Here is a 25,295-nt window from a genome sequence, read left to right on the forward strand (position 1 = left end):
CCCTGCAGAGTGACACTGGTACAACACATCGTTCTAACATGCATGACAAGCTTAAACCGAAAAAATGTTCCAGGTTTTGAATTCCTACAGATTTTAATAGGCATAACAATATGCCACCACATTACCTCTCAGGTTCCTTAAATAAACAAGCTTAATGGTGCTGCACAGAAGTTAATGGGCAGGATCTTCATTGTTGTTTGGATTTATGAGGTGTGATTGCTGCTCCCCAGCCCAGGAGCCAGCTGTGCCCAGGGAATTGTGTTCAGGCCTCCCTGAAGTGCAGCTTAGTCAGCAAAAACACAGTTATTTTACAATTCTATGATTTACATCGAGTATCATCTCTCCATACCACTTCATGAAGGTGAGGTCTATTTTTCAGACAGGCAGCCTGTCACCTTTCCCACCCCAAATCTGACCAATGATGAATAGTTGTTTTAAAATTACTGCACAATTCCAAAGTTTGTATTTAATAATTTATCTGCTTTTCTTTGCCAGAAAACAATGGCTTTCAGCCTGCCATAAACCCAAATGAATGGCCCAATTAATTTCCCAATGCTCCTGCGTGGCCACAGGGATTGCAAAAGTTCAAAGAGCAGATTGGGTTTTTTTTGAAAACCTCTTTCACCTCTTGTGGTTTCCTGCTATGATCCCTCAGGTACCTTTATAATAAAAACAAAATAGATGGAAAGAGCAATGTAAGAATTAGATCAAAACAAGGAACACAGCAAAACAGACCAAATCAAGGAACTGAATGTGACACTTAGTAGTATGGTTAGGACTTTCAAAACATTAATATTTAAGCTGAGCAAGTGAATAGCCTTTACTTTTTATTTTTAGCACGAAGCTGTATTTTATTAAAGAGCCCATCTAACACATTGTGCAAAATAGGCAGATTTAAGATATAATGACAGTGCCGTTATTCTTCTTAACATAAAAACAGGCCATAAGTTCTTCTAACTTCAATAAGAACATCTGCTGATCTCATCTCCATTCAACACTGCTCATTATAATGAGCTCTTTGATCCTGGCTTTTCCATGAACTGAAGAAGTGGTGAGAGCACAAAACCTCAGTACAAAACCCTCCCTCCATGCAATGTGCATTTAGTGACAGGCTCACATCAAAAACAAGTTTGAAAGGGCGCCGTGCTGCGAGGATTGCACCCATGTGCCTGACTGGTTCTGGTGACTCTGAATACACCACTGAGAGGAGCACCCAAAAGTCACAAGTACCTCTACTATGGCATTAACCTCAAATTAAAACAATATTTACAAAGGTTAACCACTTAAATAATACAGAAACTGTCGCACACAGATGCCAACAAAAGACCTGAGGGGCCAACACCTGTGCTCCAAACAGCCTTCATCCTCCATCCTCCCCATGAGAAGCCTCCTGTTTAGTACACTAACACTTCATTTTTAAGGGCTTTTAAGAAAGCAGCAAACATCATTGGCTTCCTGAGGCGAGTCACCACATGGATACACAGAGCTCCAAGCCTGTTTAGGGGTCACAAGAAGGATAAGGAACTTTTGAATCCCAAGGTGACTGAGATACATGACACCTGAGATACATGACCAGGCCTTTCAGTGCTGATTGCTCTGCTGGAATGCCAGAGCATCCTTGGAAAGCAGGCAGTACAATCAGGATAAAGAGGTCCATCCATGGACTCATTGCTAGGACAATGGGGGCTGTCCTGTGGGGGCTACACAGGAGAGGTGGCCTTGTGTCATCTCATGCAGTTGTATGCAGTTGCTCTTCTCTCTGCTGGATCCCCTGCAAACATCTGAAAAAGTTATAGAATCAGTAAGGTTGGGAAAGCCCTCTAAGGTCATTAAGTCCAACCCAGCACCACCTTATTCACCAGTGACCCAAGTGCCACATCTACACATCTGTTAAATCTCTTCAGGGATGGTGACTCTATCATTGCCCTGGGCAGCCTGTGCCAGAACTGGGCAACTCTTTCAGTGAAGAAATTTTCCCTATTACCCAATCTAAACCTCTCCCAGGGCAACTTGAGGCTGTTTCCTCTTGTCTTGTCACTTGATACTTGGGAGAGAAGAAACCCCCACCTGGCTACATCCTCCTGTCAGGGAGGTGCTGAGAGTGAAAAGGCCTCCCCATGGGTTTCATTTACTCCAGGCTAACTCTATTTAAGTTGCATCATCCTTTTAGGCAGAATTACACGTGTGGCTTTTTTTCTTGTAATAAGAATTAGTGGAGAGCCACCAGCGCATGTGTGTTGCAGAGTCACAGCCATCTCTGAATTGCTTTTAGAGGTCCTAATAGAATTTTGCTCTTACTCTTATGCCTTGTAGAATAATACTGCAGAAGAACGTTGATATATTACCAGTTTTCAGTATTTGATGAATATGTATGGCACATTGCTATGTCAAAATTTACTTCTCATCCGTCAGTCCAGCACAACAAAAAAAAATTTGAGAAATACCATGGTTTAAAGAAGCTGCAATTACCATTTCCAGTTCCCAAGAGGAAGACAGAAAATCCACTGAAGATTCTACCTCAGACCACAGACAGTAGATTCCAGGACTAAGTCCTTTGTCCTTTTTCTTTCTTTTCCCTGACAACAGCAAAAGGCTGCACATGAACCCTTGATCTCGGGACTCTGCTGAGACAGTTGGCATCCTGCAAAGTGTTTAGGAAGAGCCTTTGAGACCTCTTAGTTACATCATACCTCCAAAATACAGTAGTATTTGTCTGACAATTTAGAATAAGTGTTGGACAACCACAGAAAACTAAAACTCTGTAAGACTTGTTCTTTTTTCTTAATTTATTCTTAACAACAATTAAATTAAAGAATTTATTCTTAACAACAGATAGTTTAGATGACAACAGAGTGAAATTGGTGTAATGTCCTGGTTTTCTAGGTAGGTTCTAAGCACAAGTGCTATGTCTGAGCCAAGGTGCTAATTCTGGTTTAATTGCACTGACTGGCCATTGATTTAAATGAAGGCAGGATCAGCATGTGATATAATAATTTCCTGGTTTTATTGTGGGTTTGCTCACTGTCCATGTGCTTGCTGAGTAAAAACATTCATTCAAACAAATGTGAGGTCTCCTACTCAGATACATTCCAAAAATCTGCAAGGGAAATTAAAACATGATTTTCAGTCTTAAAAATAAACCAAACGTGACATAATTCTACCCATCTCTCATCCTATATTTCATTAATTCAAAGATCCTAAGCCCATATTTTAATTTTTTCTTTGAAATTAGAGCACTATATGTTTTATTGTTTTTAAGAGGAGAAGAGATGATTACCAAAGTCGTTAGCAGCTAGGCACCAGCATCTTGCTCATTAGAATTTATGGTATTCTTTTGGGTTTACTTTCTGGACAGGGATTTGGCCCATTTTCAAGACACAGTGACAACTGGTTGTGTAATTGAAGAGTAAGTTTACAAAACGATGTATGTGAGAGCCAAAATCACTAAGCTCCACCAAGTGGCATAAGAAAGAAGGTGTTGCCACAATGTCGGAGCATTAGAATGGTTTCAGAGGAACTCCCTTTATGCTGCCATAATTCACTGTGCAGCTACCAAGGTTCTCTAACTCGTATGTGGCAGGTGAGTAGAGAATTGAGGGAGAGATTCCCTGCAATATAATTATTATCCACTACTCAACTTGTGATCCCGCAGTACAGGTCTACTCACCCATCCCACTGGTTACCATGGAATCATGGAATATCCTCCACTGAAAGAGAGCCAGAAGGATCCTAAAGTCCAGCTCCATGTGTGTCTGTATTTTGAGCTGTAGACACATCATTTCCTTTAAAATGTATACCATTAGATAAATATTATAAATAAATATGATCAGAAATAAGAAGTTCCTTGTTAATAGAGTGCATATTTGTCTGCTTAACTCTACTGCCAAATATTTGAGTGATCTTCTCACTTCAAAACCACATATTAAGAACACCTGCATGTTACAGGTAATTTTGACAAACATGTACTAAACATTTGTCCTGCAATACTGCTACATTAGATTTCATAAAAATAGACCAAGAAATTCAAACGGATCTGCTAACAAGGCAAGCATGGTGGTATAAAATTTTGAAAGCTCTTTGCAGACCTTTTCTTTATGAGGTGAATCAGGCAAGTGTCATATTCCTGCATAACCAGTGCCTCTGTGGACATCTGGCCCACCAACACCTGGTGTTGCTGATTTCTGTGGCAGCAGTGTATTGGGCAGGACACACATGGTGTTACCAGCACCAAAAACATTGATGGGTCCTGCTCTGGAATGTTTCCAGACATTAAATTAACCCATATTCCTTTTCGGAAACACAAGGAGAAGGATATAGGGCAGGCAAGAGAAACTCATGAGGACAATGGGGTGCCACAGTTGCTGATAGTCTTAATTCCCAGCGCAGGAACACTCTCAGAAGCCCTGCCCCATCCCATAGGTTCAGGTTGCCAAGTCCACTCTGGTGTCATTACACAAATCTTAAGTTAAAATTGGGTTGAGTCTGCTTTTTCCAGGTCTATCAGCAAATGTGATAAAGACCATCATTTTCATCCAGAAAAAATCTACCCAACAATCTTTATTGCACAGAACTCGAAGGATGTTACTTTTAGAATCACTTAACATATTTGATGTCATCCCTAGTAGGGTGTTCTCCCCCTCAGTCAATCATTCAGAATTGCAGTGCTCCTCCAGAGCAAAGATAGAGACTGGATGTACTACGGAAAAGGTGCCAACATCCTGGGACAGGTCCCGTAGCGAGAGTAATAATAAAACTCCATTACAGCTACTCACAGTACTCTTATCAATAGTGGTTTGGGGGATCTTTTACCCTTTGTTTATTTTTAAGGGGACCATTACATGTCATATAACGTGTTTCAAACTTTGAATTTGACATGGGAAAGAAGCCAGATACGCTTTGGTGTGCCCAGAGCATAGAGGGAGAAAGCACACTGGGAGAACAAACGCAGTTCCCTGACTGGACTGGTGTGATGGAGTTTGGTGACAGGAACAGTGAAGCCACCACTGCAGCCATGAGGCATCTCAGGGTGCTGGCTGATAATCACATCAGTCTGGAACTGTTGGGATGGCACTATCATAAGCCAGGGAGGAAAGGAAGGAAAAAACTGAGAGGAAAAAACCCCTCAAATAAACAGCCCCAAACTAAAGAGTGAAAAAAATGCAGAATGATCCCTGTGGGTCCCTTCCAGCTCGGGGTACTCTACAGCTGTATGATTCTATGTTTCATCAGTGTCTTGCTAGTCTGACCAGAATGACTAAACCTCAGTTAAACCCTGCAAGCTATGTAAAAATGTTAGATTTTAATCTTTGCCCAAGATAATTCAAGGTATTTTTCTCCCTCTCACATATTACTTGTCTCAGTAACGTCAAGACATTAAAAGAGCTTCCCTAGCACAGAAAAGAAGTCATTACTATGTTCCCAGGGTTTAAAGATGAATGTCTTTTAATATAAAAGTTTCCTAGCAACATGTGTTCTGAGCCCAGAATGTATTCCAGAGGCAGTGATGCTTTCAGCATTGTCTCCATCACTCCATCTGAGGCAGTTGCTGTGCTCTGTTGCCATTCCTGCCTTCACAACCCACAGTATTAGAGAACAGCAGTCTCCTCTTCCTAGGTTCAGCTTCTCACTGTCTCCCACTTTGCTTTTACACATGAAAATATCTGCCCACCCTTGTCTAGTGATGTATATCTGTTGCTTTTCTTCTGTGTTCTGAGGAAGCATCTCCTTTTTCCTCACTGAGTATCAGTCTCCTGAGTATTTCTGGCTCTCACATTACTGCACATGCTCCAAACTAGGCAGCTCTTTTATCTGTGTTAGGAGAGCTGTGGGCAGCCGAAGGATGGTCATGGACCAGCGCCAGAACCTACCTGCCTGCAGCACCACACTCTCCAGCACTGTGCATGACCACAGGGTAAGAGCAGGGAGCAGGAACACCTTCCACATTGGGAACTGCATCCCACAAGAGAAATTAACATGGGAAAAGGCTTAGCAAACCCGATTTTTTATATGACTGGGGAAGAAGGAAAGGGGAAAGTAAAGGAAGAAGGAAAGGAAGAAGGAAAGGAGGAAGGAAGGGGGAAAGGATTATGCTGTAACTCCTTTGAAAGGGAAATGATCCAAAAGGTTATGCCAGGCCACTAAGGCTTGAGAAAAATCCTTTGGAGCATGGGTGTGGAGACTCAGGTCTGTGGCAAAAGGTTCTTCTTCCAGGAGCAGATCCTGACCAATTCACCGCTCTCTCTATCCCAGGACTCCCCCTCTCATGATCAGGGCTCTCCAAGTGCTGAGAGAAACGAGTGGGGAGGGAGGGCACAGGTAGGGAGATGGGATGCTGGGGAATCAGTAAAGGTTGAGAGGGAAAAGAATAATCCCACTCCTGAGTATTTCTTGGAATAGGGCCCAAATGCCAGGTTTGTAAAGTGTAGACTACTGTTTCTCTGGCAACCTGAAAAAATACTAGAAATACCAGTCGTGTACACTGCTCCTCCCCTGGGAGCAGGGAATGCCAGCAGAAAGGCATGTTTGGGAATCAAACAGAGAAATTACACTACCTCAGAGGGAACGGTGCCTTCCTCACCCTGAGGTGCAGCTGGTCCTCAGCAACTGAAGGGTGGATGTGACAGAATCACAGACTGCTTTGGGTGGGAAGGCACTCTACAGCTCATCCAGTGTCACCCCTGCCACGGGCAGGGACACCTTCCACTGTCCCAGGCTGCTCCAAGTTCCATCCAGCCTGGCCTTGGATTTCCAGGGATCCAGGGGCAGCCCAGCTGCTCTGGGTACCCTGTGCCAGGGCCTCTCTACTGAGCACTCTGCAGCTGGGAGTGAAGTGCAACTCTCACTGGATTTCACAGCTCCCAGGAACATTTGAGGATGTGTGGCATTAGGAACTATACAATGTGCAAAGGCCAAATAATCCAGATCCCAAAGGGACATTAGCTTTGCCCTGAGCACTTGTTGGTCTCAGAGGAATAAGAGGGCAGTGGGATTTCAGGCAGTTCCCTGCTAAGTCAGGCTGTTCTAGCCCTAACTACAAGGAGGCAGGCTGCTAGTGAACACTCTGTACAGCAGCATCCAGGATCAACATCTGAGCTCTTTTGTGATTCCTTTCTCACTTATTTACTGCAAAAACATACTGATGAAGTTTTGCAAACACAAGGATAGGCTGAAGCAGCTGAGATACCACACTGTCAGTGGTTTTGTGATACAGTGTTTGCTTTAATGCATCCCTCAACAGCAACTTACAAGACTGAGTTAGAGAGGCTTCAAAGAACACTACTTTCAATTTACTCAGTTCCTACATGGAGAAATTAATCTGTAATGTCCCAGGATACATCTACATTCCTTCATTTCACAGCAGTTCTACAGTGCCCCATCCCATTAAATAAAGGTGCCTCACAGCAGCTGTACTAGCTCTGGACTCTGCAAGGTGCCACAGGGAACACAAAGCCAGGAGTCAATCACTGACACACAGAGCTCTCTGCTAAGGGCTGGACAAGATTTGGAGTTGCCTTAGGACAGAAAGGAAACCTTCCTTGGGTTTATTTATAACACAGGTGGTCCTGAAGCCATAGGAGATATACTCTATACATTAACCTGCTCTTGTTAGCAGCCCCTTAATGTTTGCATATTATGGGATCTCTAGGCTGAGGAGCCAAAGTTGCCCAGAAAAATTCTAACACATAATTCCTTGCAAGTGGAGCCATGACCCCACCACAACTGCTTTGAGAATTCATGCACTTGCTAAGAGATTTCTTCCACAGGACAAAAAGAATGTGAGTCCTTTTGTTTTGTTTTAGTTTTTTTTCCGTTAGGGCAAATGTGAAGTAGAAATTACTTTAGAGGAAAAGCTATCTTTGTGCATTGGGGGCTGATGGAGGAAAGAAAGGCTCTTCATTTCCCTTTGATCACAGAAACCAGCCCCTAGACACCTCCATTTGGGAGCCAGTGCCTTGCTGAGGACAAATTCCTTGATGCTAAATGTTACCAACCCAGCAGCATTCTCACAAAAGACAGATTTGGACTTGGCAAAGAGGAGGCATAACTGGGATTCCTCTGCTGAATGTCAGGGGTCTCTCACCCTCTCCCTTCCTCTCCCTTGGGACTGGGCTGCAAAGCAGCCCTTGGAGAGTCTGTATTTTTCTTGTTTCTGCTAATTCTAGGATAAAAGAGATAATTTAAGTTCTTGCTATGGGAGGAAAATATTCAGACAACCTTTACAGTGTTTATTGCAGCATACAAAACTCAAGCTTATGCCGTATGTTTTCATGTGGGTCACAGAGCACACTTTGCACATTCTCCTCTCTCCTTATCAAGTTCTACATCTGATGCACTTTATTTATAGACATCAGTCTTTCTCAGGTAGTAGCTCTGGCTCTTCTCACTCTCCACAGCTCCCTGACAGAAGGCTGGAGCCAGGGTGTCTCTCTTCTCCCACATAAAAAGTGATAGGACAAGAGTAAATACCCTCAGGTTCCACTAGGGAAGGTTGAAGCTGGATATTAGGAAAAAAAAAATCACTGAAAGAGCGGCAAAGTATTGGAACAGCCCTGGGACATGGTGGAGTCCAAGGCTGTTCAACATAAGAGCAGACATAGCACTTTGCAATGTGGTTTAGTGACCATGGTGGGATTTGGCTGAAGACTTGATCACCTTGGAGGCCTTTTCCAACCTTAATGATTCTATGATTCCATGATTCTTCAGAACTATGAGTGTTACAGCTTCTATCCCGTACCGAGAGCCAAACAAGCAAAGGAAAAATACTTTGCAGCCCAGGAATGCTGCCCTTAACATCTTACCAAAGGCACAGTGGTACAACAGCTAAAAAAAATGGAACAGCTAAAAAAAATGGAATCTTATCCTACCCTAAGCTCATATTCCTCTTCTGCTTCTTTAAGTGTGCAAATACCACAGAACTGAGAATGGCTTGGGTTGGAAAGGACCTCAAAGCCCATCGAGTGCCACCCGCTGCCTTTCCCTGATATCCACCCTAACCCTCCCCATCCCATCTCCAGCCGTTCCCTGGGTGCTGTCCCTGTCCCAGGGAGCAGAGATTGGAGCTGCAGCCCCCAGGGAGCTCTGACCTCAATCTTCCTTCTCCAGCTGAGCAAACCAAGTGCCCTCAGCCACTCCTTATAGGGCCCCTCCAGACCCTTCCCCATCTTCATAGCCTTCCTTTGGACACTTTCTAATGAATTTATTAAAAATCATCACATGGTGTCTCTCTGACATGGGGTAAGAGATTACAGCAACAGAAATCTCCTCATGGAAGGCAGATGTCCTAAAGGCACTCAGCCTGCTTTTATCAACATTCTCTGAAATGCTTTGCCAGTATTTCTGTAGGTAGTTTTGCAGTATCAGCCTTTGCTTTATCAAAGTATGAGACAAGCTCTGCAAAGCCCGCCCAGGGCTGCAACGGCTCTCACAGCCCAGGATGAGAGACAGCAGCCACGGCTAAACCTTATGGGAGCACAGGGCTGCATTTAATGCCTCTTCCAATGTCCTAAAATAGCTCTATTTACTTTTTTTTGTCATGACACTTTCTTCACTCACAGGCTGGAGCAAGAGTATTTTCTCACTTGATTAATGTCCCCCTAGCAAAATGACTTATAAATAGATACAGAGCAAGTGTTGCTGAAGTGTCAAGGGCTTGAGCCTGTCTACCACTTTGGGTTTCATAACTATGAACATGCTGCTTTCCAAGACTTAGCCCTCCTCTTTGCCATTCTGCTGACTCAAAAATAGGCCTGTGTTAGGATTTTTCATAACCACCATATGGTGCCTAGAAAACTTTGGTACATTTGCAGTTCCCTGGGGCCTGCTCTGGATTTAAGTAGATTTCTGAGGATAGCAATAATTTATGCCAACTCAAGCAAGTTTTAGGGGTGTTTTTTTACATCTTTTCTAGTGTTTAATGTTTGTCCAGCAAAGAGGCATCTGAAGACAAGTGACTCCTCAGTGAAACTGTGTATTGCTTTTTCACTACACCAGATTTGATGCCTCCTGATTCAAAACATTTGCTCCTGCAACAAAAATACACAGAAGTGGAAGATTTCTCTTCAGGTCTCTAAGTACATCCCCTTTTACCCATACATTCCCTGCCTGCCATTTATCTGGCTTATCTCTTACCTGCTTTTCTCAGTAGTTTTTATTTAAACAATCCTTCTGCAAACAGAATTGAAAGTAGTGCTGCACGTGAGGCTGTGGTGTGGATCTCAAATAGGATGTGGTTACATTTGCTGTGGCATTTATCTAGATTATTATCCATCTTCTCACATTTTTTGATATGGCCACAGCCACACTCTGATCAGCTTCCTTTAATTTCGTCCCTGCAATGTCTAGAGATGCTTCAAGTTTCTTTTCTATTGTGGGGTTTTTTTTATCAACCCTAGATTTTACCTGTTTTGAGGCTTGGTAGGTTAGGTTCAACAGAAGTCTTTAGGTTTTATCTTTTAAACTAAATTTCTCCTTGAAAGCTGTGATATGAGTCATTCACATTTACTTCCTTGCCCTCTTTGCTTTAACACCTTCTGCGGTTTTTTCTGTTCCAGAGATGAGAATAATTAGTACCCACTCTTAATTTTATAGTTTTGGGGTGTACTATTTTTGCTAGAATGAATATTCCCCTTCTTCTGAATGCATTTTAAGACAGCTGGAGGTAGGTGACTTGATCTGAATAAATTGACAGCTAAACTTCCCTACAGAACAGACCAATATGTACTTTGATGAGTTAATTCATTATTTCCCATTTTTTTCCGGAAGCTGGTTTTGACCTCCACAATGGAAACAGAAATATTTAATAATAATCATACAGGTCACCTTCTTTAAACCACTGAAATCTCAAGAACATGCTCCAGACTGTGCTGGCAGTTTGTTTTGGGGAGAATTCTGCCCGACTTATCACCCCAAGCCTTCGATCAGCATTTCCCAAGTATCTAATATGTACCTGTCATTAATTACAATGTAAATAAAAATGAGATCACACTTTCATTATGCAAATTGTTTAGAACAAATACAACAGCCTGAAATTAATCTACAGTGGACGTAATATAACCCCCAAAAGCCAAATGAGTGCTGTGCTGGAGATTAACTGCGCACTCTCACAAGCATGGACTTACTGTAATAAGTCACTGGAATTAGGTGCCTTTAGACGAGACCTGTTAGACTCTGGAATTTTCACTAAACACATTTCAGATGTTAGCTAGGAGAACAGTTCAGCAGATCAGCTCCTCTGGCTGACTTAATTACTATGACTTTGAAATACAGTCAGTTTCAGACACAGGGATTGACCAACTCCTGCCTAATGCATCCACCTGGCAAAGTACAGAAACAGGCTCTTGATGCAGAACTCTTGCCACCAGCCTGGTACAGAGCTCCCCAGCATGAGTGACTCTGGTGAGTAAGTCTGTGCAAGAGACAGGTGACAGAAACAGAGTTGCTTAGAGACATGGGTTAGTGATGAACAGGGATGGATTAACAACTAGACTCAATCTTAGGTGGCTTTTCCAGCCTTAGTGATTCTGTGATTCTGTCCCTCCATGTGTTGCACAGACTGGGCAGCAACACAGGCTCTCCACAGCAGCAGGCACATCTCCACTTCAACCTCACCTGGGTACAAGAGCTCCCCACCAGAGATTCCCTTTGCTCAGGTTCCACCATCCACACAACCAGCTGGAACTCCAAAGGTGCCTTCCCCTTTTGTGAGATGGTTTTTCTTTATGCTGTCCACTTGAGTGGTTCAAACACCTTTTCTGGTGGAAACATGCTGCATAGAGGAAGCTCCCAGCAAAACAGCAAAGGCATTTCTTTGTTAAAGTATTTTGAGAAACCTAAGACCTTAACAGCTATAATAAAAACAAGCACGATAACCAACACTGCCATACGTGTGCACTTGTGAAATAATTTGCAGTTTCTAACCACAAACCAACAGAAAGGGAATGCTGCAGAGACTCCTGCCAGTGCTGCAGTGGGTGTACGCCTCACAGATCCAGACTCAGCACAGCGGGCAGGAGCTGCCTGTTTGAAGCAGGCTCTTGCCCTGAGTCACTAACTGGTTCCTCACTAGCCTGAAGCAGCAGCTATGGGAAGACTCATCAGGGTCTTGCAATCTTTCTTCCAGGTTTCAGCAGTTTACAGGGAAACGTGCTGATTCCAGCTGCTCATTCTGGACCTGAAGTTAAGGAACATAACAGCAGACAGAAACAGCTTCAGATACACAAAAATAAGGAAAACTAGCAGGGAAACTAATGGGCAGGAAAGTAATGGGGAGTTAAAAAAACTTTGGTCAAGTTTTTTTACTGGATCATTATTTCTGCTGTCAGACAGGACATACCTTACCAAAGAGAGACAGTTCGAGTGCAAGTGCAGAGAGGTGTTGTTTTCAGCTATAGCTGGATAAAAAGCTATCCATCCAAAAACACTTTCTGATGCCAATAACTTTCTGATGCAAATAAAGTACATAGTGCACCTCCTGCTTACAGCAGTTCTCCAGCTTGTTATATGTTTTCTTTAGGGCTTCATTACCATGCAATTCTATTCCTAACTCGTGTTAACTTTGTTTAGACCTCCCTTCTGCAATACGAACGAGTTTCTTCAAAGGAAGAAAACTCAACAGCAAGAGGTAATGGACCAGGCTATGGTCCATATGTCTGTCACATATCACGGCTAAGCTATGAGGGAAGCCTGGTTTGAGGCTCATTTCAGTGGGCTGTGCTTCCTCTACTCACATGTTCCCTTCAACATGTTCTGAACGCAAGACATGAAACAGCTGGATAAGACACGCATATCAGGTGAGAGTTGTTGTGTGTGTGGAGTGGCAGAAGTGGTTAATACCTCAGCTCCCTTACCTCTTCTGGGAGCTGAGATACACAGAATCTGAGATAGACCTGGAAAATCTCGTTAAAAAACATGGTAGCAAAAAACATCTAAATGCAAATACGTAAAACAACCAAAGTTTGATGGCAGTGGCTGCCCAGTTTTGTGACTCTTGGGCTAAAAATGAAGATATGGCTTGGAACTAGTTTATCTTTAAGGCCCTTTCCAGCCTATACCATTCTGGGATTTTATGATTCTATGTCTTTTGTCACAGCTGTAAACCAAGTAAAACCAAGCCATGTATCGTGGCACTAACCAGCTAACTGATGATAAAGTCAATTTTAAGAATATTTTCTTCTTTATTATTAAAAGAAGACTGTATTAGTATGCACAGGATAGTAACGCAAAGCTGTCTATTAAAAACTAAGCAAGAGTTTCTTGCTAAATTTAGACTATTGAGAGAGACAGGGTTTCTGCCTATTTTCATTACATTATTTTACACTGGATGCGTTTTTAACAATAATAGGACACTCTAGGAAGGATGCAAAGAGCTGTCAGTGGTTTTCACTGAATACTGTGACATTTCCAGAGTACTCTGAATGATTCAAATAATGAAGAAATATAATAACTTCTGGATAAAAACTCTGTTGAATATTGCCTAAACACCTTTTGGGTGTTAAATTGCTCAGAAGGGAAGAAGAGAGGAGTGATTTTGCTACATTCCCACCTAAGGGACTGGATGAGATAGGTTTGCTCAGAGAAAAACAAAAGAAAAAATTTTAAAAGTAAAAAAAAAAGCTCTTGGAATATAAATTCTGATGCATCATAACTGTTGGGGGTTGAATTGTTCCCTTTTCTTTCTGTGGAATTTTCTCCCATTGTTATGCTAAGTAATTGTGGCTACACCTTAAAACAACAGATAATGTTCTCTCGTAGGGGGGTGGGTGGAGGGGGGGGGGGGGGGGGAACCGGAAAAGGAAAGGTGGGATGGGGGGTCTGGAGCGGGGCTCTCTCTCTCACTTGGCTCGTGGAGTGGAAGGACAGCCCGGGCTCCGGTCTGGCATCTCCCCCTGCCATCCCAGCACTGAGATCCACGCTCCCTGCCGTTGGACATCGCTCTGCTGCTCTCCCATCTCTCCCTACTATCTCCAGACACTCTGCTGAGCACCACGACCGACACCGTGAGGGGGGGAGTCACTTTCCCATCCCTCTCACCCCTGGGCCACCGCCATCACCCAGCCCTCTTCAACTGCGCGGGACCTGCCCTGCCCCCAGCACCGGTAACTGAGCGCAGGGAGACGGCCTGCAGCCAAAAGGGACTGGAGCGGAGCTAGACTGTTCTGTTGCCAATTTTTATACCTGTTGTTGTTTTTTTTCTGCCTTGTTGGATATCAGTAAAGAACTGTTACCCTTATCCCCACACCTCCTGCCTGAAGGCTTCTGATTTGGACCTAAAATAAGTAAAAGGGAGGGATTGCATTCCGCATCTTGGGAAGGGGGCTCTTGCCTTTCCTTAGACCGTACCTGTCTTCCAAACCAAGACAGATTTTGGCGCCCGGAACGTGAGGCATTGCCTGAGGGCATTGAGAGAGGGGTAGAAAAGGGGATAACAGTTCTTAAATTTCCCAAGCTTGTGGTAGGTGACACCATGCTGTCCAGCTTACCCTGGATTGGCCTCCATGTAGTCACTGCTGTATCTCTCCCATTTGCAAGCCCTTTTTTAAACATGAGTGTCATAACCAAGGTTACTGTGGCTATTATCCAGTTTATTGTGTGGGTTGATCAGTTGAGGAATTCATGGATTTTTAATTTTCTCTGGAAGATGGCCATATGGATTCAGAGCTATCGCACTCTAAGTGTGTGTTTCTGGGGCTACTTCAATAATGGTACTTACTGTGAGGAAGTGGCAGCAGGTGAAATTTTTTCCCAACCCATCACAGGGTTTTTGAAGTTCAGCCCACCAGTCTTCAAGGGGTTCCAATCTGCTTTAAATGCTAATGACATTATATTGTGGCTAGTGTTGCTTATGTCCCTGTTAAACCTGTTCTATCTAACATTCAGAGATAAGGGGAGATTGACTTGGATAACAACCCTGATACCTACCCCAGGGATTAGTGATGTTACCCCAGAGCCTGATCCTGTCCAAGAGACTAGGGAGGTTACCCCAGAGCCTGATCCTGTCCCAGAGACTAGGAAGGTTACCCCAGAGCCTGATCCTATCCCAGAGACTAGGGATATTACCCCAGAGTTTGACCCTGCCCCACAGCCCACCTCGGAAAGGAACCACCCTGAATGGGTGGGGGTCCTAGCGAAGGAGATACGTGAGATGGGCCAGATGCTGAAGGAGTACCTCTCCCCAGCTGGTGAGAAACCTTCCCCCTGCCTTAAAGAGGGAGACTCTGATGGTGCAGCAGTGGGACCCACAGATGTTACATCTGTCCAGGTTCCAGCTGAACTGCAAGGGCACTCACAGCCAGCAGCAGTTGCCCCTGTGGAAAATAGGAAGTCTAAGATGAAAACAAGGCACCTAGATAATAAGAGTCAGGAAGGGGGCCCCTCGCAACCAGCAGGGGAGCCAGAAGTTGAGATCATCACCGAGTCCCTGTCATACGAGAGTCTCCGTAACCTGCGAAAAGACATTGTACGACGGGGCCGTGAGCCTTTTACAACCTGGTTACTGCAGGTCTGGGACCTTATGGGTACAAGTGTGCAACTGGATGGTACTGAGGCAAGGAATTTGGGATCCTTGACCCAGGACTCAGGTGTGGACCAAGTATTTGTAAGGGAGACAGGTCTCCTTTCCTTCTGGGAGCGACTTTTAATGAGTGTGAGAGAGAGATTTGTCCACAGGGAAAGAATGCAGGAGCACCACCAGAGAACACGCTGGAATACCCTTGAGGAAGGGATCCAAAAGCTGAGAGAAGTGGCAGTACTGGAGGTGCTCTTTGGGAGGGATGGACAGCATGACAATGACCCTGACAAGGTCAGGTGCACAGGACAGATGTTGTGAAATCTGGCAAACCTGGGCCCATCTCAATATACCCCCTTTATTGCCATGATTGATGCTGATACCAACCAAGTGACAGTGGGTTCTGTTGCCAACAGGCTCAGGAATTATCAGAGTATGATGGCTGGCCCAGTGCAGGCTCATGTCTCTGCTGTGGCTAAGGACCTCAGAGAGGAGTTTAAGGAGGAGATGAAGGAGATAAGGGAAGAGGTGAGGAAGATCAGTGCAGCACCAGTGCGAGTCATGGACCCCAAAAGTAGAGCCCAACGCCCCCCAGCTAGGGAGAGAGGGTATACCCCACATGCTGAACTGTGGTTTTTTTCTACGTGACCATGGGGAAGACATGAGAAGGTGGGATGGGAAACCCACTTCTGTCCTGGCAGCACGGGTGCGCCAACTCAGGGAGGGGAACACCAACAGAGGGAACTCCACTAAAGTGAAGGTAGCCTCAGCCTCCCATGACCAAGGTGCAGGGTATTACAGAAGGGAGGATGATCTGTCAGATCCCCTTGAAGGAACCTCCAGTATGTATGCCCAGGAGAGAAATAATAACCAGGGCTAGAGGGGCCCTGCCTCTAGTCAGGGAGAGGCACGGGAAAACCGGATCTTTTGGACAGTGTGGATCCGATGGCCTGGCACATCAGAGCCACAGGAACGCAGTGCATTGGTTGACACTGGTTCACAATGTACATTAATACCATCAGGACATGTCGGAAAGGAACCTGTTTCAACTGCTGGGGTTACAGGGGGATCTCAGGAATTGACTCTGCTGGAGGCTGAGGTGAGCCTGACTGGGAAAGAGTGGCAGAAACATCCAATTGTGACTGGCCCAGAGGCACCATGTATCCTAGGCATAGACTTCCTCAGGAACGGCTATTACAAAGACCCAAAGGGACTCAGGTGGGCTTTTGGAATAGCTGCTGTGGCGGCAGAGGGCATTAAGCAGTTGAACACCCTGCCTGGGCTATCAGAAAACCCATCTGCAGTGGGACTCCTCAGGGTGAAAGAGCAACAGGTGCCAATTGCTACCTCAACAGTGCACCGCCGGCAGTACCGGACAAATCGAGATGCTGTGATCCCCATCCACAAGATGATCCGTGAGCTGGAGAGCCAAGGGGTGGTCAGCAAAACCCACTCACCCTTCAACAGCCCCATCTGGCCTGTGCGTAAATCTGAAGGAGAATGGAGATTGACAGTGGACTATCGTGCATTGAATGAGGTGACTCCACCGCTGAGCGCTGCTGTGCCGGACATGCTGGAACTCCAGTACGAGCTGGAGTCCAAGGCAGCCAAGTGGTACGCCACTATCAATATTGCCAACGCATTCTTCTCCATTCCTCTGGCAGTAGAGTGCAGGCCTCAGTTCGCTTTCACCTGGAGGGGTGTGCAATACACGTGGAACCGACTGCCCCAGGGGTGGAAACACAGCCCCACCATCTGTCATGGATTGATCCAGGCTACACTGAAGAAGGGTAGAGCTCCAGAACATCTGCAGTACATTGATGACATCATTGTGTGGGGGGACACGGAAATGGAGGTATTTCAGAAAGGAGAAAAGATCATTGAGATTCTGCTGGGATCCAGCTTCGCCATTAAAAAGAGCAAAGTCAAAGGGCCTGCCCAAGAGATCCAGTTTCTGGGAGTAAAGTGGCAAGATGGACGGCGTCAGATCCCCAGTGAGGTCATCAATAAGATCACTGCAATGTCTCCACCAACCAGCAAGAAGGAAACACAAGCCTTCCTAGGTGCCATAGGCTTTTGGAGAATGCACATTCCTGAGTACAGCCAGATTGTGAGCCCTCTTTACCTGGTCACCCGCAAGAAGAACGATTTCCACTGGGGCCCTGAGCAGCAGCAAGCCTTTGCCCAGATCAAGCAGGAGATCGCTCATGCAGTAGCCCTTGGCCCAGTCAGGACAGGACCAGATGTGAAGAACGTGCTCTACTCTGCAGCCGGGAACCATGGCCTCTCCTGGAGCCTTTGGCAGAAGGTGCCTGGGGAGACGCAAGGCCGACCACTGGGGTTCTGGAGTCGAAGCTACAGAGGGTCCGAGGCCAACTACACTCCAACGGAGAGGGAGATCTTGGCCGCCTATGAAGGGGTCCAAGCTGTCTCAGAGGTGGTTGGCACGGAAACACAACTCCTCCTGGCAGCCCAACTGCCAGTGGATGTTTAAAGGGGTGGATGTTTAAAGGAAAGGTTCCCTCAACCCACCATGCCACTGACGCCACATGGAGTAAATGGATTGCCCTCATCACACAACGTGCCCGTATTGGAAACCCAAATCGCCCTGGGATTTTGGAGATAATTACCAGCTGGCCGGAAGGGGAAGACTTTGGCCTTGCCGACGAAGAGGAACAGGAACAGGTGACCCGGGCCGAAGAAGCCCCACCATATAACCAACTGCCAGCAGATGAAACATGCTATGCTCTTTTCACTGATGGTTCCTGCCGCATCGTGGGGATGAACCGGAAGTGGAAAGCAGCCGTATGGAGCCCCACATGACAGGCTGCACAAGCTACCGAAGGAGAAGGTGGATTGAGTCAACTTGCTGAACTCAAAGCTGTTCAGCTGGCCCTGGACATTGCTGAAAGAGAGAAGTGGCCAAAACTCTACCTTTATACTAATTCATGGATGGTAGCCAATGCTCTGTGGGGATGGCTGGAAAGGTGGAAAAAGGCTGACTGGCAACGTAGGGGAAAACCAATCTGGGCTGCCGATGAATGGAAAGACATTGCCACCCGGATAGAGAAGCTGCCTGTGAAAGTCCGTCATGTAGATGCCCATGTCCCCAAGAGTCGGGCTAATGAGAAACACCGACACAATGAGCAGGTAGATCAGGCCGCACAGATAGAGGTGTCAAAGATAGATTTAGACTGGCAGCACAAGGGAGAGTTGTTCCTGGCTCGATGGGCCCATGATGCCTCAGGTCTTCAGGGCAGAGATGCCACATATAAGTGGGCACGAGACCGAGGGGTGGATCTAACCATGGACAGTATTTCTCAAGTTATCCATGACTGTGAGACATGCGCTGCCATCAAGCAAGCCAAGCAGGTGAAGCCCCTCTAGTATGGGGGGTGATGGGCCAAATATAAGTATGGAGAGGCCTGGCAGATTGACTACATCACACTGCCTCAAACCCGCCAGGGCAAGCGCTATGTACTGACCATGGTGGAAGCCACCACTGGATGGTTGGAGACCTACCCTGTGCCTCATGCCACTGCTCGGAACACCATCCTGGGCCTGGAAAAACAAGTTCTTTGGAGGCATGGTACCCCTGAGAGAATTGAGTCAGACAATGGGACTCATTTCAAGAACAGCCTTATAAACACCTGGGCTAGAGAACACGGCATTGAGTGGGTGTACCATATCCCCTACCACGCACCAGCTGCAGGGAAAGTTGAAGGGTGCAATGGCCTGCTTAAAACCACCTTGAAGGCACTGGGTGGGGGAACTTTCAAGAGCTGGGAGATTAATCTACCAAAGGCCACATGGTTAGTGAACACCCGAGGTTCCACTAACTGAGCAGGCCCTGCCCAATCTGAGCCCTTGGGAATATCAGATGGAGATAAGGTTCCGGTGAGAGGTATGCTAGGAAAAACTGTTTGGGTGAATCCTGCCTCCAGCAAAGACAATCCCATCCATGGAGTTGTATTCGCTCAAGGACCAGGTTGCACCTGGTGGGTGATGCAAAAGAATGGAGAGACCCAATGCATACCCCAAGGAGACCTTGTTTTAGGGTGAAATACCTATAGTACTGTGCCTATGTCTCTAACTGCATGTATGTATATATAATGTAACGGTTTAATTTGATATAGCATATTAGTATGGGAGAAATTCAGGGGTGGATAATGTTGGGGGTTGAATTGTTCCCTTTTCTTTCTGTGGAATTTTCTCCCATTGTTATGCTAAGTAATTGTGGCTACACCTTAAAACAACAGATAATGTTCTCTCGTAGGGGGGTGGGTGGAGGAGGAGGGGGGGGGAACCGGAAAAGGAAAGGTGGGATGGGGGGTCTGGAGCGGGGGACTCTCTCTCTCGCTTGGCTCGTGGAGTGGAAGGACAGCCCGGGCTCCGATCTGGCATCTCCCCCTGCCATCCCAGCACTGAGATCCACGCTCCCTGCCGTTGGACATCGCTCTGCTGCTCTCCCATCTCACCCTACTACCTCCAGACACCCTGCTGAGCACCACGACCGACACCATGAGGCAGGGGGAGTCACTTTCCCATCCCTCTCACCCCTGGGCCACCGCCATCACCCAGCCCTCTTCAACTGCGCGGGACCTGCCCTGCCCCCAGCACCGGTAACTGAGCGCAGGGAGACGGCCTGCAGCCAAAAGGGACTGGAGCGGAGCTAGACTGTTCTGTTGCCAATTTTTATACCTGTTGTTGTTTTTTTTCTGCCTTGTTGGATATCAGTAAAGAACTGTTACCCTTATCCCCACACCTCCTGCCTGAAGGCTTCTGATTTGGACCTAAAATAAGTAAAAGGGAGGGGTTGCATTCCACATCTCGGGAAGGGGGCTCTTGCCTTTCCTTAGACCGTACCTGTCTTCCAAACCAAGACAATAACTTAATAGTGTTCATTCATGTCAGTCAGAACGTATTAAAGCAACCCACTGCCGTTAACAGCACAACATCCACCATTTCAGGATGGTTGAATTATGGCAAATTTAAATAGGTTTCTTCTTATTGTTTCTTAAAACCAAATACATTACACCTTTTGTGCAAACTCAGAAGGTTACAAAGACATGGGATAGATTTAAAGAATTGCAGCAGATTTCCCTAGATGCATGAATATTCCAGATCTAGATCAACACTTAAAGTTTTAAAACGACAGATTCAAAAGAAATTTAAACAGGTTTTAGAGCAACCTCCTGGAACCATCTGTGTATCTTTGTCTTCTCTGTGTCCTGTGTTCCAAGCCCCCTTGACAGACTTTTCCATCTGCTCTCCAAATTCTGAGTGAGGGGTGTGGGGCCCTTTGCAGTACAGTGCCATGGGCACAGCACAGGGGCTTTCGCTCTCCATGCTCCTCTCCATCTCTGCAGCCTTCCCCTGGGGTCTGAGCCAACCTCCACTTCTCTATTTCCTGACAGACAAAGATAGAAAAAATTACTTTTGGGGGCAAAACTTCAAATCTAGACAGAGATGTTGCTTAGCTACTCACAGGCATTTACATTTGTATCACCTGTCAAGAGGAAAAAAGACAACTCTATTGGAGTAGCAGGGATAAAACAGCACTGTAGAGAGGTCACCCAGCCCAGCCCAATGCTCCAAGACAGGCTCCTCAAAGCATGCACCACTCCTGCCAAGTTACAAGTTGTTCCAGCCTGTTCTTAGCAGACCTTCAGTGGCGGATAATCCACGTCTCACAATGCAGGCCAGCAGCCAGGGGTCCCGGTGGAGGATCCTTCCCTCATACCAATAATGGTCCTTTTTATTCTGTTTTGGCAAACGCAGAACCCATAGATTAGGCTAATTCCCTTGCTTGGTTGGTTTCTGCTAGCTGAGCTTTGAAGACACCCAATAATTCCAGTCCTAGGAGAGTGTTACAAGCTGTTCTCTGATGAGTCATCATCAGGGACAACACTCTAATGGTTTTTTAATTGCTTCTCTTAGCCATAGGTTTAAAATAAAAATTAAAAAGAGGCACAAGGAACAGTACAAGCTTTAGACAAATGTAAAAGGAATGCTTAGACTGTGAAAACCAAGGGAGAACATAATTACAGACCATATTTCACTGAGAGCATCTCATTAGAGAAGACTGAAAAAAAATGCTTTAAACATATATATATCTGTTTGGCTGATAATAAAAGTGATAAGTAAAAATAAGACCCCCCAGATACTTCAGGACTCCTCAAATCCCTCAGATTCTTACATCCAGAAATATAAATCAGAGCACATCCTCAGGTGGTGCCAATTCCCCCAGCTGCCAGATGGCTGCTGCAGCTGCAGAACATCTGGACCTTGGACAAAACACACCTGTAGACCCAAGGGATGGCAGCAAGCAGGGGCTCATTGGGCATATGGCTGATGTTTGAGTAGCGCATGAGCCCCAGCAGGCTGGGCTGGCTGTGAACAACCACGTGCCCCAGCAATGTTTGGTGTGCCAGTAATCTCAGACAGCAGCCAGGGGAGGGACTTCCAATTCAAAGATATTTGAAAATGCAATTTCTGCCCCCTAGTATCCCCATCTGCACCTGTACAAGATTACTGGAAGCTCAGTATGTCACAGCACATCATGTGTTCAATCACAGAAGTGGTTTGAGCCTGAGTTATCAGCAGCGTATCACCAACATTGCAAGGAGCAGGGTCATTCCAGATGTGCACAAGGACACAGCAGCAGCATGGCTTAGATTGTGGTTTTGCCCAGTTTCCCAACAATGCAAAAAAAAAAGCAAAGCTTGACATTTCTTCACTGAAAAAGTGATAAAGCATTGGAACAGGCTGCTCAGGGCAGTAGTGGAATAGCAAGACCAACAAGTAAGGCCAGCTTTATGTTTCTGTGATGCCTGTCTTTTGCTGAGAAAAGTGAAAGAAAAAGAAATCCATTGATATCTGATCACTGAACAGGTGTACTCCAACAGGATTTACATGGGCACCCACATACACAGGATGTTTTCTGATGCATGTAAACACAGGTATATAAAAATAGACATGTGCATTGATTAACTCCCGCAGCAGTTTAAACCTTCCAGATATTACAACGCCAAAAAGGCAGTCAAATTGCTTAAAAGCTTAAGAAAAAGCTAATTTTTCAGGTTTTATTATTGTTCTGCGTTGAGTCTACAAGCATTGCAGAAGTGTCAAGGCATGCTGAGAGAGACATAGTCATGCTGGTAAAATAAACTCAAGGTGCTTTTGTGGAAAGCTGTACTATGCTGTGTCCCTGAAGTCCCATCATCCCATGAAGATAATGTTTCCATAATGTAATTGCAGGCCTACCACTGTTGCATTTTAATGATATATTTAACTGTGTAAGAGAATGAACAAGCGCACTGCAAAAAGCCATGGCACAGTAATTGTACTCAAGGTAATTTTCTTCAAAAAATTTGAAAAAAGCCTGGAAACCTGATTTTACGTAAGTTAATTGCAGAAGGTAAAAAATTTAATGGGAGGCGTTAGAATCGTGCTGCAGTTAAAACACAACAGTCAGCAAGGCAAATTATGGACTGCTTTTAAAAATAATATCAAACACCAGCACGAAAAACTATGTAAATTTCTTGGTAGAAATTCAGCTCTTTTCTCAAAATCAAATGTACAGACTCATCTTTGGAGCACATAATGTGTCCTTTGTGCCTCTGCCTAGCAACAAGCTGCCTGGGGCTGGATGCTCTCAGGAGGGACACCCCTATTAACCACACCTACCATCTCTTGACATCTTCTGCTGGGTTTTTAGGGGAAATCAGTTCTATTTCAAGTTTTCTCCACACCCATTCTGTTTGGAGCAATGGGTAAGGTAGGTGGGCTGCGGAGCTCTTACATTAAACAGACGAGTGGTGAGCTATATTCTGCATTGCACAGTTGTACTCACAATTGCAGGCTCACACACAATGTTGATTTTGTTTACTGGCAAAAGCTGTCTTGCAAAAGATGACCAATGCACCCAATGGCTTTAACTTATTTACAGGACTGCACAAAGGCTCCAGACCCAACCTTTGCTTTCATATTGCCAAAGGCTATAATTATATTTTAATTGACTGCCTGAATCCACCCAAGAGTCATATCCTCATCTCTCCCAAGGACTTGCAGGGTGTTGTTACCTGGACCTGGCTTGCAGTTACTCAGAGCTGAAAAGTGCTCACAGGAGCATGAGGGTTTTTACCAAGCTTAATTCAAGCCCCAGACCGAGAATAAGGAGTAACACACCTAACCTTTATCTGAATCAAAGGCTTTTCTGTTTTATATGTTGGATTAGAATTCCTCAGGACGGTGGCCATTCCCCATGGGAGGGCTCTCAGCAATCTACCATGTACCTGCACGAATGCCTCCTACAGCTCCAGCCTGAACAGACTTGACTGGTGGTCTCTGACTCACTATTTGTAAATGATGAGGTTTGGTAAACTCTGTAAAGAGGATATCTTTGCTCTTTCAGCCTACACCTCAGCAGAAAAAGACTTTCAGTCAGAACCAAAGTCACCTTTGCATCTGGGGTTAGAAGCGGTGGAGTCTCCCCCAGAAAGGGGGGAAGGAATGCACTGGCAGAGGAGAGCACACATGAAGATACTTGTCTCTGTAGGTGTCCACTTAACTGCATTTCCATTCTACACAAAAGCATCTCTCAACCAAAACCATCTCAACAAGACCCCACAGAAATACAGACTTTAAATAAGTTGGTTTTTTTCACACACAGGCTGCGAAAGTCAATGGGACATTTGATATAGGCGATATATTTTTATTTTGGAAGCAGCCTGGTTCTTCCTCCTGCCAGTGTATATTATTCCTACAATAGACTACCAGCTAAGAAGAGAAACCCACAGCTACAGACTGTATAAACCAAAAGAGAGAAAAGCTGTTGTAGACAAGGGAGGTGAAACATGTAAATTACGCAGGAGGTATCAAATGTGGGGGTTTCTTTTATTTTAACACAAACATTTTTATATGTTTTACTGCAGTCTTGGTTCACGTTCAACACAGCAAAAGCTCACTGCAGGATTTCCTTCAACAAGATCTGGATCAACTCACAAAAATACAGGCCCTCTTTCCACTACAGAATCACAAAACGATGGAATGGGCCAGGTCAGAAGAGACCACAGTCTCAAGCAGGGTCACTTGGAGCACTTTCCCATAAGGGATGCACAGTACACACAGGCATGACAAGCAAGGGGCTCACCCACACATCCACAACTTGGAAATCGTGTTGGTAGCAGCTCCCTGCCCATGAGCAACTTCACTTCAACAATCAAAAGTGTCTTCAAAGATGCATCAGGATTACTGCTCTGCACTGGCAGACTCAGAAATGTCTGGCAGCCAGCACACACAGCTGTGCTCTGTACCACAGTATCACCCAGTTAGGATGTAAATATTGGAGTGGGGTAGGCAGTTTAACTCTTTCCAGTTCATGTTTCAGTATAGATATTAGGGAGATAATGCCTGGTTGTGCCAGGTTGTTTCTCAAATCACTAGCCCATGAAAAAGTGTTACCAATTATGCTTGCATACATCTGCAGATCTTCTCCTTAATTAGGCTGCTGGCCTTTCCAGTAACATGTAGGTGCTTTTCATAGCAAGTCTATAGTGAATTGTGTTTGAAGAGAATGGTTCTAGATACCCTTGAGCTTCTAAAATCAAAGCAAGCTGTATCTCTAAACCTGACCGGATATACAGAGACACAAGAAATACTTTTTGAATCTTACTCTCTTTGTGCTAATTCAGTTGCATAGCAGAAAAACCTGTGCAAAATTCTACAATTGTATTCTAGAATCATACTTCAAAATACTAACCCAAAGTATCCTCAAATGTACTGTCTACAG

General features: G+C 45.2%; 1 long non-coding RNA gene across 2 annotated transcripts in view; it reads right to left on the reverse strand.

Annotated features, from left to right (window-relative positions):
* Positions 1 to 824: 824 nt before the first annotated feature.
* LOC148222540 (uncharacterized) overlaps positions 825 to 25,295 on the reverse strand; it is a 33,762-nt gene continuing 9,291 nt past the window's right edge. Inside the window, exons 3-5 of one of the 2 annotated variants that reach the window (XR_015806148.1) lie at positions 20,695 to 20,912; positions 2,470 to 2,641; positions 825 to 1,781 (exon numbers count right to left, since the gene is read on the reverse strand). This is a non-coding gene — a long non-coding RNA (uncharacterized LOC148222540). Of the gene's footprint in view, positions 1,782 to 2,469; positions 2,642 to 20,482; positions 20,913 to 25,295 lie in introns of those variants that run through there. The other variant, XR_015806147.1, reaches the window with a different exon arrangement.

This window comes from Sturnus vulgaris, chromosome 11, assembly GCF_052056855.1.
Source record: "Sturnus vulgaris isolate bStuVul1 chromosome 11, bStuVul1.hap1, whole genome shotgun sequence".
In the NCBI taxonomy this organism is placed as follows: Eukaryota; Metazoa; Chordata; class Aves; order Passeriformes; family Sturnidae; genus Sturnus; species Sturnus vulgaris.